The sequence below is a fragment of the Poecilia mexicana genome, unplaced genomic scaffold (assembly GCF_051168715.1).
Source record: "Poecilia mexicana isolate PSO_F unplaced genomic scaffold, ASM5116871v1 scaffold_9, whole genome shotgun sequence".
In the NCBI taxonomy this organism is placed as follows: domain Eukaryota; kingdom Metazoa; phylum Chordata; class Actinopteri; order Cyprinodontiformes; family Poeciliidae; genus Poecilia; species Poecilia mexicana.
The window spans coordinates 13,807,402-13,819,963 of NW_028263378.1; the positions used below are offsets into that span (position 1 = coordinate 13,807,402).

The 12,562-nt window shown below is 37.1% G+C and overlaps 1 long non-coding RNA gene across 1 annotated transcript in view; it reads right to left on the reverse strand.

Annotated features, from left to right (window-relative positions):
* LOC148157661 (uncharacterized) overlaps positions 1-9,300 on the reverse strand; it is an 88,565-nt gene extending 79,265 nt beyond the window's left edge. The window contains exons 1-2 of the long non-coding RNA XR_015764267.1: positions 9,191-9,300; positions 5,244-5,569 (exon numbers count right to left, since the gene is read on the reverse strand). This is a non-coding gene — a long non-coding RNA (uncharacterized LOC148157661). The remainder of the gene's footprint in view (positions 1-5,243; positions 5,570-9,190) is intronic.
* Positions 9,301-12,562: the final 3,262 nt, after the last annotated feature.

Sequence of the window (12,562 nt, forward strand, 5' to 3'; positions counted from 1 at the left end):
TATGTTTGACATTTGTCCTTAACATAGTTTAATATAAGGTAGCTATTGAAAGATAGTTTCAATATATTTATATATATTTAAAAACACAAATATACTAAGTAAAACAACATACAGTGAGTCAAAAATGGAAAATTATAGTTTAGGATCTACGCATGCGCAGTTTGATCCAAAAATTATGTCCCGCCTCTTCCGTGACAACTCTCACACATTCAAAAAAAGTCTCGCTCTCACACGTTCAAAAAACTAGTCTTAGTACTGTGTGTGTGTGTTCAACTTTAGTCTTGTGTATGTGAGAGATAAACGTCTGTGTGTGTGTGCGAGCTGGTAGGAGTGTATGTGTGCGAGAAAGTTAACGTTTGTGAATGTGCGAGCTGTTAGTAGTGTATGTGAGCGAGACAGTTAACGTTTGTGAATGTGCGAGCTGTTAGTGTATGTGAGCGAGACAGTTAACGTTTGTGTGTATGTGCGCGAGCTGGTAGTGTATGTGAGCGAGCTGGTAGTGGTGTATGTGAGCGAGAAAGTTAACGTTTGTGTGTGCGTGGCTATTTTTTTGGAGTATGCGAGAGTTTTTGGTAGTGTGTGAGAGACAAAACGTAGTTTTTTTGAGTATGCGTGGCTACTTTTTTGGAGTATGCGAGAGTTTTTGGTAGTGTGTGAGAGACAAAACGTAGTTTTTTTGAGTATGCGAGGCTATTTTTTTGGAGTATGCGAGAGTTTTTGGTAGTGTGTGAGAGACAAAACGTAATTTTTTTGAGTGTGCGTGGCTACTTTTTTGGAGTATGCGAGAGTTTTTGGTAGTGTGTGAGAGACGAAACGTAATTTTTTTGAGTGTGCGTGGCTACTTTTTTGGAGTATGCGAGAGTTTTTGGTAGTGTGTGAGAGACAAAACGTAATTTTTTTGAGTATGCGAGGCTATTTTTTTGGAGTATGCGAGAGTTTTTGGTAGTGTGTGAGAGACAAAACGTAATTTTTTTGAGTGTGCGAGAGTTTTTGGTAGTGTGTGAGAGACGAAACGTAATTTTTTTGAGTGTGCGTGGCTACTTTTTTGGAGTATGCGAGAGTTTTTGGTAGTGTGTGAGAGACAAAACGTAATTTTTTTGAGTGTGCGAGAGTTTTTGGTAGTATGTGAGAGACAAAACGTAAATTTTGTCCTAAACGGCCCCTCATAGGAAAGTCTCTGCTTCCACTCTGTTTAGACAAAGGGGACAAATGGCTTTTAATCTTGGAAACAAATTGCAGGGAGTCTCTAACTTTAGAGAGGGTCAGAGACAGCTCCTGATTGGATGAGCAAAGATACGCCTTATTTGAATAAATTAAAAGACAAGAATAGGCCTTTACTATAAACATTTGTGCACGTGAGGAACAAACTAGATTTGCTCTTGCAATTCTCCAAAGACGTCTTTGCTTTTCTTTCTTTCCTTCTTGTTTTCCATTTGTCTCAGGTAAATGAATGTATGTCTCTGCTGTTCTGCAGTTTCTGTTGCAATTTGCATAAGTTGTCTTCTATTGGATTAAACTCTGTAATTCTGTGACATCTGCACTCATTGTTGTTTTCTGTGTGGCTACACTCGGTCCGCTGGAAGAACCTGGGATCCGTAAGAAGATTGAGCCAGAGAGTTTTCCTAAATATATTACAACCTAAAATCTTCTTCAACACTTCCTACAGGCTTAGAGTCATTCTAAGAAAAAGAAATCAAAATGGTGCGTTCCATTTTCTCCACTTCTCAGTTATAATTTTTGTGAAATCTGCAAACAAATTCTTATTTTTTTTTTTGTAATCAAGTATGAAGTTAGAATTACAATTCAACATTTACAGAAATAAAATGTCCAAAAACAAAATAATCATTCCTTCATCACGGATCTCACTCTTTGGACCCATCACCAGCAGATAGGGCTTGCAATATGCAAAAAAAAAAAAAGAAAAAAAAAAAGAAAATGTTCACAATGACCAGCACAGACACTCGCACACGCTGAGACACAAAAGCACTATTCCAGTCACCCACAGACACGCATCAGATTAGTGGAGCCGCACGCTTAAAAGCCACAAACAGCAGGAACTTAATTGAAGCGCACGGGAGCCAAAAGGATGTCCTGAGCATATCAAATGGTTTTCCCCTCGCCACTAAGATTGTGGCGCACACTTCTGAACCAATGGGTCATCATTATCAAATAGAGGCATGACTCACCCTCTCGCACTCTGCCGCCACAATTCCATCTCTCCCTCACTCTCAGCGCCTCCCCTCCCCATTATCAATGAGACACATGACTGCTCACAGCTGCAATGCATCGAGGGAGCCATGAAACAGGTCAAAATAAATATTCTCCAAACACATGCTTCAGACTCTCAGTACTACAGCAAAATGGCCTCTGAAAGACTGGGAGGAAATAAGGTGAACCTGCACTGAAAAACGTCTGTTCTACTCCCGTGCGTTTATGAGGCGAGGCTCGCTACAAATGCGGCGAATGAGTTTGGCTGCACGTTCCCCGTTTGTATCTGGGATTGGATATTTGAAAATGAAGCCAAATTATTGAGATCAGCAGAAAATTTGTTTGTTTGCTTTCCTGGTATCCAAAGTGAAAACATGTTTTTTGGCTGATGTTTAGAGTTGGGATGGAGGCTGATTTTTTTTTTATTTTTATTTTAGTCATGATTTTTGGTCCTTGTTTTTATTTCATGCAAAGTGCTTTATTAGCCTGTCCTCTGGTTATTTGTACAGCCCCGTGTCATGAGTGCTACTCATTCGCCAATCATCACACCTGCCTTGTGCTGTAATTTAGCCCTCAGCATATAAACCCATAATGTTCACTTCTTTTTCCTACATGGCTTTGATAAAAATCTGTTTGATTATTATAAAGTAAGTTATGGCAGCAAAATCTCTATTACACCAATGTGATATTATTCAAATTCAGCCCTTGAGACTTTGCAGACTTTGCAGTTGAGCTTTAAAAAATACAACAATATCTGCATTTTAATTTAAACCAGCAGAGGTATATAAAGAGTACATTTACTATGACAAATCTACTCAATTAAAATGAATAAAACAAATTTTATAACAACACTGGTACTTACAAAGATAAAACAAAGTAAGAGATGCATCAACGCTGCATCCAATTACAAAAGCATGACTTTTGGTTAAAATATTGTCATTTTAAAAATTTCTCGCCAACATTCTCAACTGTTTTGATTTCTCTTTGCATAAAATAGTTTATTAAGATAAAAATCATTCATTTGTTTTTATTGTCGCTTGTAGAAGAGCAGTTTCTATAGGAACAAAGTTTAAAGGCTCTGTTTTAAGTGAACAGGGATCAGTTCGTCAGATCCGATATCCTTTTCCAGGATTTTTTGCTTGACTTAAGGAACAGACCAAATGCCTCATTTTCTTTGAACTCGCGAGAGGCTGATACACTTTGGATAAGAGGCGACTCTGAGAGGAGAAATAAAAATAGCCGAGATGTCTCCCTCAGAAGGCCGTCTGTCAACTTTGAATGGTTTCAAACTCTTCCTCCTGTATCAACACACACAAAACTCTTTCTTCCATCACATCTCTCCCATTTTACAGCTGCTACGCATCAACTCCGGGATCCGATTTAAACTGCCCCTCATCACTTTCAAGCCCGTCCACCGCCTCGCCCCACATTACCTGTCCCAGCTCCTCCACATTCACAAGCCCTCCTGCTCCCTCAGGCCCTCTGCCTCCATTCACCTCTCCGTCTCCTCCAACCTCCTCAGCACCATGGGGACCAGAGCCTTCTCTTTTTCTAGCTCTTAAATCAGGTGCCACCTGATATCTGTACCATTTACTCGCTTCCTCGGTTTAAAAACCCGCCTCAAAACACATCCTTCCAAATCTGCGTATCCTCCGGATGGAACAGTGTGACTACATGCAGCCCTCAACATGTCTAGGGTTCAATTCCTGGTGTCAGGCCATTTGCTGCACGTCTTCCCCTGCTCTCCGCTACATCCTTCCTGTCCATTTACCTCTCAATGAAGGGCGCTAGAGCCGAAAAACGTATTATTTAAACATAACACTACAGTTCAGTGAAAAGGTCGAACCGTCCCATTCCTGTTAACCATCACACAGCTGTCTTGCAGGGACTCTTCTCTGAATCCTCCAAACACGGGGAGCGTCTTCACTTCACTCTTCACGAGGACACTGATGACGGGAAGCAGCATGCAGACACACGCGGGAGCAAAATTGAGACCTTGTGAACATTTTCACTTTGGATTATTTTTGAAATCCAGCATCAAGACAAGAGGGACAATCACACACTAAATGACTGCACTGCGTTTAGCCAGCAATCAGGCTTCACAACTGCAGTCGTGCTCAAAATAAATCCGTTTTAAAAGAGTAAAATAAAAAAAATCACCTCCTTCCCTTGGAAACATATGGCTTCATATATTCATGAAATATAACTGCGTGTGTGGTACATGTTTTATGTAGTGCATCAGTGTGTGCTCGCATGTGGGGGGGAAAACTACTTACATGATTTTTTTTTTTTTTTTTTTCTTGTGCACAAACATTACAATGACCATAAAATGGAAAGGCGTTTAGTTAGATTTTGGCTCTTTAGAGTGGCTCCGTCTTGCTCCAAATTTAGCACAGTAGACATTAAACTCAGACAAGTGTGTACCTTTTCATTATCCTTAGATAATTTGTCATTTACTTAAAATTATTTACCAACAACATTTTGTGCTTATTCTACCCATCTCATTATTTGATCTCCTGGTGTAAATTAAAATAGAGGTGCAAAAAATAAGCATCTGATCTTTCTATTTTTACTATAAAAAGGAGAGCTCTTCTGCAGATGAAATACTATAATTGAAATAATTCAATGACAAAAAAAAAGTACAATACTTTTATGAGCAATAAACCAAGAACCTTTATCAATAATTCACTGAGTTTTGTTCAGGAATCATTTGCTTCTGTTACACAGCAACAGCAGAGTTGGATTTTAAACATGAGACACTAAATATACATCATATATACTCATAAGGAGGTTATATATCAATGCTAAATATGTTGGAAGTGTACAGCAACCATATTTAATTGAAATATATTAAGGTTATTCATAGAAGCTGAATGACTGACTTGCCCTTTAGATAATTTAAAACTAATTTATTTGTCGAAATTTAAAGCAAATCAGCCTGAAACGTTTTAAAAAGTTGCAGTTGTCTACACCACATGACAATTTAAATGTGTAACATTACTTTTTGAAAAAGTTACTCATATCGTCCAGCTTACCCATCTTGAACTCACTCCTGATGCTCTCCGTTTCCTCCAGGTTGAAGTTTCTGCTTTATTCTCTCACCGAGCTCTGAAACTATTCACCAGACCCCTCTGAGTCAGACGTCCTCTGATGTTCGCTTGTTCAACTTCCTCCACAACTGTTCCATTGTCTCCAGTTGTCATGTGCCTGCCCGCTCTTCAGCAGCCTCCGTTCACTGCCATTGTAGGTCTCACCATCCGTTCTTTGAAAGCAAACAAAGGATCTCTCCTGGAACTCAGGTACTCGCCAAACTCCATTCATTTTCTAGATCACCAACCCTCTTCAACGTCAACCTCCAATCCTGGAACAATAAGCATAATTTCCTTTATACGCGTTTTTTTTATTCATCTTCATACATTTTTTGCTGTTCTTGCATCTCCTCTTCTTCCTAGACATCACAGCTCCTATTTTATACACAATGTTTGTAAATACTCATTAAATATTCATGTAATTCTCCCTGAGAGTCAAGACTTACCCAGAAACATGACAGTTTACGCCAAAACACACTTTGCAACATGTACAGTTTAATAGTGAATTTAGCCCCGAGTCTAAATAAAATGGTATTTGAGAATTTTTTTTTTTTTTTTTTTGACTTGATGTTTCAGCAGATACAATATTTTTAAGCTGGATTATGCTTAGGTGAATTATGTTTTGTCTTAACTTGCATTTAAATTCTAAGCTTCTAAGTTAATGTCAAAGTTTTCTAAATTTGAAAACAGACTAATCAATAAAAATATCCACATTAGTGACAATATCAATATAGTTAAAATTGATAAAATTCCACCTAAAACAGCTACAATAGCAATTTCTTGCTGAGAACATATATATATACTGCTCAAAAAAATAAAGGGAACATTTCACTTTAATTTTGTGTGTGGCTCCAAATCCAGGCCTCCATTGGTTAATAAATTTGATTTCCATTGATGATTTTTGTGTGATTTTGTTGTCAGCACATTCAACTTTGTACAGAACAAAGTATTCCATGAGAATATTTCATTCATTCAGATCTAGGATGTGTTATTTGAGTGTTCCCTTTATTTTTATTTTTTTATTTTTTATTTTTTTGAGCAGTGTTTATATATATATATATATATATATATATATATATATAATGAGAAGGCTTGAGAAATTTGGTTACAACTGACCATCAAGTCACATAAATAAAATAAAAACAGACATTTCAGAGTTATCTTTATCAGCAATGTATCAAAAGGACATGTGACTGCATGGCCACATACATCTATGGATGGAGATCAAAGTAGAGGCTCCATAGCCTGCAGGGTTTCTCTTCTTAAGTTGGGTCCATATTGATGTGTATGTCGGGGAGTGTATGTTTTGTGCCGGTGCAGGACTCGAGGTCTGACTGGATCAGTCTAATTTTCTCATCTCTCGGTAGGGCTTTAAATCCTGGAGGCTGTTCCCCCCCTCCCCCTTTTTTTTTGACAGCTGGGAAAAGAAATCACCAAATATCAAAGGTAGATGATCATATTTAAAATGAGTGGCTGAAAAAAATTGCCAATCTTAATGAATCAGATCATTGTTAAGCACCCCAGATTAAGAATTTTTTAAACTCATATTTGAAGATGTTTCAAATCCAGAGTTCAAACCTCAAACAGCTGAGAGAATCTTGGAGTTAAGTTTGTTTACCTACTAGCACTTCGCACTGCATCACTTTGTTAATGTACACACTTTCTGCACAAATCTGAAATTATGAGCAAGTGGAAGCCATATGGTAGGACACTAGCCTGGAATAATTATAATAAACAAGAAACACTGTGTGTCTGCATCAAAGTCATATGGTTGGACTGTAAATGTAGGGGGCCCCGTCGATAATCATGCAGCAAATGAGCCTGCTGTTGTTAAGGTGGTCCCCTGACAGCTGCTGCAGCCAAGAAGCACATTATGCACACAAACACACAATCTTACAATAAAAACTAAATTTACCTGCTCAATAAACAGCACACAGGCACATCTTCTAATAGAGGTTAATTGTTTCAGAAACTCAAGCAGTTACAGATTTCTCACATCATCATTAGACTGCTCAGCTTTTCTCTAACAATCATTAAAATCTCACCACTTTCTTGAAGTTGGGTCATAAAGGCAAATTTTATTCTTCTTCCGCATGTGAAAAGACTGATAACGTTTGATGTAAGGGCATTAAACTCAGCTTTTTGTCTTCAGCATCCAAAAAGCAGAGACAAAACTTACACCAAAACTTTGAACAGATTATTTAGCAAATGTGGCAAAGAGAGCAAGACTCTCCAGTTCCTCAGGCTGAAATCTGACAGGGCCACATATAAGGTCATCAGTTTTTTTTTTTATATATACATTTTTAAGTTGGACAAAATTTTTAGCTAGCCAGTCTTTAAAATAGCCTAAGCACCAGTCCAACACATGTAAGATTTAAATCTTACATGTGCTTAAAAAGACAAGTCGATATCTTCTGCACAGAGTGATGGTTGGAAACGTCCTTCAGTGTCATTAAATGCCCTTGAATGTCCTCATCACCCAAACCACACTTTTTCAACAACTATTACGTTAACATATATTTCTAGCAAAACACAAATGTATTGGTCACTTAAAAAGTAGAAAATCTGATCAAATTTCCCCTTTGGCCATTCTACACTAGTCATGCATTGTACACAGTTTATAGTGGAACGACCCAAAACCGTTCAGCTGGTGTCATAATCAGGGCTGTTCCCACTCAGACACACTTATTTACTGTTTAATTTCCATTCTTAAAATTAATTCAAAGATTGACAGTTTAGATATTCAACTAAACTAAAATATTTATTCTCATTAGCCTGACTCTTTCCTTAGCAGAAGCTCCTGAGTGGGTCGTACCACTTGATTGTAAGGGGAGAGGACATTTGTTGTTTACTATCTGTTTGGTTTGTCTTCTGTTTAAGTTCTGTCCCAAATAATATGTTTATGTTGACTGTTGTTTTGAGCCCAATTGCAATATTGTTAACAGCTGACATTTTGGGTTCATCACTTTTCCTCAGTTTACACTAAAATCATTGAAGACAAAAACAGATATACAAATTATATCCTTACATGAGCAGAAATTGAAATCAGCAATCAGTTTTTTGGAGCAGAAAAAGCAAATAGACTGAATGATTTTAACATTCTGATTTTTAACTATCCAATTTATGTACTTGAAACACCAACATATTAGTATAACATAATTTATTATAGTTGAAAAACATTGCAATGAGGACATCCGTTAATGTGCTAAACAAATGTCTCTTTATCCACACTACCTTTTGAATTTTCTTTATTAACAAGACATATTAAAAAAAAACACAAAACTCACCTTAATAGTGACACATCTGATGAAATTCTGAACTGGTCTCATTTCTTTCTTTTAAAATTTTCAACAACTCTTTAAAGTCCACGGCAGATGGACCCGAAAGCAGACTGAAACCCGAGTGGAATGAAATCAACCAAATCCCTTTCGTAATACAAACCGAGGCATGAAAACCGGGAAACACATAAATCCAAGGTTAACAAACAGCAAGCCAAAGGATCTGAAACCAAAAGCTACAGGCAAAACACAGTGATCCAGCAACAGTCAAAGGAAAACAGGGAACCTCTACAAAAGCACACTACATCAAAAACACGAGACCAAGATGTGAGAGTGTCAATGCAATGGTGGAGACCAAAACAAATACATTCATCGGCTCTACAGAATAAATGTTGTTTTAGTGAAAAGCTGAAATCGGAAATGAGTAATTGAACACAGAGCTGGAAATAATAATAAAAAAAACATTCCTGAACAACACAAACTCCACGCACCAAGGCCATAAATTTAATTTTGTGCCTTGTGACTGATTGACAAGACCTCTGCTCCCTCTTTCTTTTTAATTAAGTAAAAATATTTCATGCAACATATTATAAGACAGCAGGCTTTTCTACAAACCTGATAACGGGCAGCTATGTCCAATTTCAGCCCTGATCCTTGACGCAATTTTTATTTTCCTTGTGTAGCCCTGCTCCATGGCGGATTTACCAACTCTGCATTACATCAAACTCTGCAGAGGCCTGTTAACGACCTATTGATTTAAATCTGGTGTGTGAAGCTGTGCGGGACTGAACTCCACCGCCTCAAAGGTAGCAGTTGGCTGTTGTTGATGAACTTTGCAAATATTGTCTGTGAGTTCCCAGAGCAGCTGCTCAAAGGCACACAGTTGCTTATTTAATAAATTTGTACTTATGAGTTATTGTTTCAGGATGCTCAAGTATGAATAGCTGAGAACAGCTGCATCATACGTTATGCTCTGTTATGCTACTCAAACAATATCCACCTAAGGTAGAATAAACTCATTTTTATTTCCCGAGTTGGTTTGTACCAACTGGACTGATCCCTCTTTTTGTTCTCTTTTTGTTGTGAAGCTTTAATAATCTGATTCAAGTAAGACTGTTTTAGAAACACTGGCTAAATACTGATATATGATGAAACCACATTTTGTCATAGTAAAATCACAAACTTCAATGTAATTTATTGTGATTGTATGTGATAGATTAATGGTTAGTACTGCATAGTTGTAGAACAGGTCCACAAGAAGTGGAGGAGCTGCAGACATCCACGGCTCCATGGCTGCACATGCACCCATTGATTTTTTACAGCAGACAGCCGCTCCTCTCTCAGGGTACTGAGAGGTACTGCGCACCCCCCGCTAAATCTTTTAGGGGTACGCAGTTCCCGACCGTACCCGTCTACTTTCACCCATGGATCAAAGTATATTCAAGTGCTAGAATTTCCCAGTCAACTCTGACACATAAATCAACACATAAATCAAAATGGTGAAATAATTCAATAAAACTTGAAAATTGCTACTGATAAATGCTCTTTATCACAAGCTTAAACTATTTTGTAAATACAAAAAAATGGCACAAATGCCCATCAGACATACACGAAAATACTTCTAGAGAACAGTAGCAAATGTGGTTTTACAAAGTATTAGCTCGACACACCACACTTTTCAGATTTCCCAGTTCATAATATGTCAGACCAAGAATCTTTTTTTTTTTTTCCTTTGTGTTGGCCATTCACATAAAATTAAAATAAAATACATTCAAGTTTGTGGTTCTTATAAAATGTGAATAGGCTTTAGGGGTATAAACACTTCTGCAACACTGCAGACAAGGGGAGTAATTTATATGATGGGGAACAGCAGTGAATGCAGCAGAAAGCTGACACAAGAAGAGAAAACAACGGAAACCAAAATAACACTCCAAGGAAACAAGGGCCAGAGAAAAAACTCAACAGTCTCTAAACAGGACATAAAGCAACACAAGAAAGGACTCAAAATATGAGAAACAAAACAGAGTTTTTTTCTAGCAACTGTTTTATTTTTAAAGGAAACACCAGAAAAAAATTAAGCCCTTCTTTTAACAAGATGATGTGCATTTTGGAAACATGCATATCTAACTATCTAATACACATAGCCTTGAAACAAGCTAGAATATGCTCCTGGTTTTTTCAAGCAACATTCAGTTTCATAATTTAAGTTTGAAAGTCTGCAGACAACAAAGGTGCACTGACTCATTTCTGAGACTTTACAAAAGAGTCATTTATCACAATTTCCCCACTTACTTTCCTGCTTTTATATTCTGGCTATGATATTTGGCAGATGCAGAATCATTAATGAAAGTGAATGATCTAAAGTGTGGCTTACCTAAAAACAGGTTGATGTCTGACTACTGGTCTCGCTCAGCTCACCAGATGTATTTGCAATTCTGCATGAACATCAGCAAACTAGTTGATGGCGTGTGTTTAGCTTGATTGGTCTCTTGATTGGTAGAGTATTTCTACACAGATCAATGCTGAAATCATTGAAAGTTATTTTGAATTTAACCAGAAAACCAGTTTGTTGGGATTTTTTATTGTACAAGACTCAGTCAGTATTTTTATTTTATATTCTGGTTTAAGGAAGGGGAAAGTGTTGGAAACGGCAGGAGGTTCTTAAAGAGACAGAAGCCGATTTCAATGCATGAGATCAGGCTACGGTGCAAAGTCAAATTTATTTGAGTTGTTTTTGATTACAGCATTTTTCACTACAAATGAAGGTAAGATTTTGTGATTGTGGTATAAGATGGCACTATGTGCCCAGAAAATACATAATTCCTCCTATAAATCTTATTTGATGAGAAATAGCTGAGTGGTCTGTGACCAAATTCATGTTTTATTTATTTATTTTTATTATTATTATTTTTGAAGTCGTAAAAAAAACAATCATATAAAATGCTATTTGCACATTCAAAACATTCCAGAAGTATTTCAGCCTGCCTTTGGACTTAGTTATTTACAGAAGCATTTTGAATGATCTAAGGTGCAGCACGGATCATATCAAGGTTATGTTACCTGTATTAACACACCTTAGTGCAGACTTTGGATCTGCTGACCACACCATTCTACTAAAGGTACTCACACAGATTAAAATCTTTGTATCCCCGCGTTTGTGTTCAACTCTCATTTTATAGATGATAAATCCTTTATTAATTCATAAGAGTTTTATGAGAGAGATACATTTTTTGCCCCTCATTTGTCAACCTGTACATGCTGCCATTGCGGGTTGTCTTCATCTGGAGGCGATACCAGATTTCTGTGAGTTGAACACAAGTCAACTCACAGACTTGACTTGTGTGAATAGGCTGGTGTGCATCACCAGCCTATTCACACGTAGGCTGGTGATGCACAGGTGTATAGTGCTATATTTCATGATGACCTAATAATACTAGTCAGGGCATGTTTTAGATGTATTTTAGACATTAAGACGTCTCTGAATTTTCATTCGTTCGGTCAAGGCAAAAATCAAGATTTATTTACTAGTGCAATACCTTGGAGATGACTTTTTATTCATCTTCTATAATTATTTCGATAAATTTACAAATAAGTTCTCCTTTATAAAAATGTTCTCAGTTTGGGGATTTCTTGTTTCTTTTCATGTCTGTCAATTTCAATCTATTTAAAACACGTTGTGTTTAACTCCTTTGCATGAAAGGGTAGCTAAACCGATAATTTCACCAACTGAAATGATAAACTTAATTTTCCCCCATTGAAAAGTGACCAGGGGTGATTAATCTTTTTAACTGGCAGTGGTTAGATTTTTATCTTTCATTTATCTTTTTAATTCCGATATAAACTGGATTTGTTTTTCTGGCAAAGTGGTGTGATATGACAAACTGGTTAATCAAATAATTGGCTGATTGATTGATGGGTTGGTTGATTAATTGATTGATGTAACTTCTATAGTTAAAGCATTGGATGTGAAGGAGACAAATAAAAGAT